This window comes from Eptesicus fuscus, chromosome 9 (genome assembly GCF_027574615.1).
Source record: "Eptesicus fuscus isolate TK198812 chromosome 9, DD_ASM_mEF_20220401, whole genome shotgun sequence".
NCBI classification, from domain to species: domain Eukaryota; kingdom Metazoa; phylum Chordata; class Mammalia; order Chiroptera; family Vespertilionidae; genus Eptesicus; species Eptesicus fuscus.
Window position 1 is genome coordinate 92,911,520 of NC_072481.1, and position 1,997 is coordinate 92,913,516.

At 46.3% G+C, this 1,997-nt stretch overlaps 1 pseudogene; it reads right to left on the bottom strand.

Moving 5' to 3' along the window:
• Positions 1-260: 260 nt before the first annotated feature.
• On the bottom strand, positions 261-1,652 carry LOC103302887 (hydroxyacyl-coenzyme A dehydrogenase, mitochondrial-like; annotated as a pseudogene).
• Between the last annotated feature and the right edge of the window lie 345 nt (positions 1,653-1,997).

Consider the following 1,997-nt stretch of genomic DNA (forward strand, 5'->3'; position numbering starts at 1 on the left):
AGGCAATGCTTTATTAACGTGATGAGGGTCAAAAGAAATGTTTGCTCCAAGGCACCGAGGACATAAAGCGTTTTTAGAAAATACATAGAACTGAACAGACTAGAAAAGGGAATTTGTTCTCAATAGAAAACCCTGCTACATGTAAATAATTACTTCAGACAGATTACTATCAAATTGCATATCACATAGACTGTGCTGTGTGGGAGCATGTCCGACCCAAGAGCATTCCCGGGAGCACTTGGGGCAGCTGCTGGTGGAGCTTACAGGGCTCTTCCCAGAGCTGGAGCACCTGCGCAGCATTTGTATTTGTAAAACCCTTCTCCAGTCTTCTTGCCAAACTTTTGCTCTGCTACCATCTTGTTCACGTAATGGCTGGGCTGAAACAGGGGGTTCTGTGTATCTATCTTATGCCACCCGTCCATGATGAACTTTGTTGTGTTTAGCCCAACGTAATCGAGAAGCTCAAATGGGCCCATGGGCTACTCCGCTCCCAGCTTCATAGTGATGTCGATGTCTTGCTTGGACACATCACCTCGTTTGTACAGCTGGACTGCTTCCATGGGGTAGGGCATCAGCAGGCGGGTCACAATAAACCCGTGTCTGTGCAAGTAACAGGATGCTTTCCCAGGGCTTTGCTCAAGTCTGTCAGAGATTCAAACGTCTTCTGGCCAGTCATTGGAGTTTTAATGACCTCCATGAGCTTCATCATAGACACTGGGTTGAAGAAGTGGAGCCCTGCGAAGCGGTCCTGCCTGGTGGAGGCATTGACTATGCTCGTGATCTGCAAAGAGGAAGTGTTGCTGGCAAAGATTGTGTGTTGAGAGGCCAACTTGTCCAGCCTCTCTAAGAGCTTGTTCTTCGCCTTCAAGTTCTCCATGATGGCCTCCACCACCAGGTCCATGCTGTGGACTACAGATGCTGCATCTGTGTTGGTCGATATGTTGCTCAGGGTCTTCACAAACTCCCCGCCTGCCTGAGGGTTTTCTGCAAACTTCTTGGCTATTTTATTTAGGCTTTCCTCAATTCCCTTTTTGCATTTTGCCAGGATGTCCTCTGCCTGGTCCACCAACACTACTGCGTGGCTAGGTGCTGCAGCAACCTGGGCAATGCCGGCGCCCATCAGCCCGCCGCCGATGACGGCCACGTGCTTGGAGACAATTTTCTTCACCGTGGCTGAGGCTGTGGATGAAGAGGACACGCTGTGTACAAACTGCCTGGTTATGAAAGCCCTAGTGCTGCGGGGAAAACAGACCTGGCAAATAAGGTGCAACTGCGACGCATGGGCATCCAGCGGATCTCAGGTCTCATATTCTTATGAAACACCTGAATGCACATAATACATCTGAATATTTCTCCTATTAATCTGTATCATGTTAATTTGATTATTGGTCCAGCTAGAAGAATTTAGAAAGGTAGAAGGAAAATTATTTTTTCTGCCCCCATGTTATCTATAAGGAAAACCAAGTAAGTGTGGGTAGTTACCTGGGAACTTACTTGATATCCTCCCTTGGAGGGCAGGGGTTTAGCTCCAGACCAATCTTAGTGTTTTGTACTATAGATGTTTGATAAATGTTAATTTAATTAGATTGAATTAGCTAAGCAATTGATCTAATTATGGATGGTTTAACTCATTACGTGCGGAAACCGATCATTGTCACTAATAGAGAGATGTGAACAGGGAATCCAGAAGGCTGGTCAACCTTAATTGCTCTGAAAGGTCGGAGCTAATCACTCATTGCTTAGTTGAGACATTGGTAGCTAAAGCAGCCTCCACCTGTTAGTCTTATGTAAATTCTTGCTGATTGGCTATTATTGGAATTTCCTGCCTAAGGATATGGGGGTATCTCATAACCTTAATAAAAGGGATAGCAAAGCCAAAGCAAGGCGGTAGTCCTCCCCCTAGAGGTGGACTCCTGCCTGGCCCCCAATATTCCCAAATTAATACTTTTCTAGTCTTTTCATTTGTGTGCGGCCTTCTCCAGAACCTGAACCCTGAA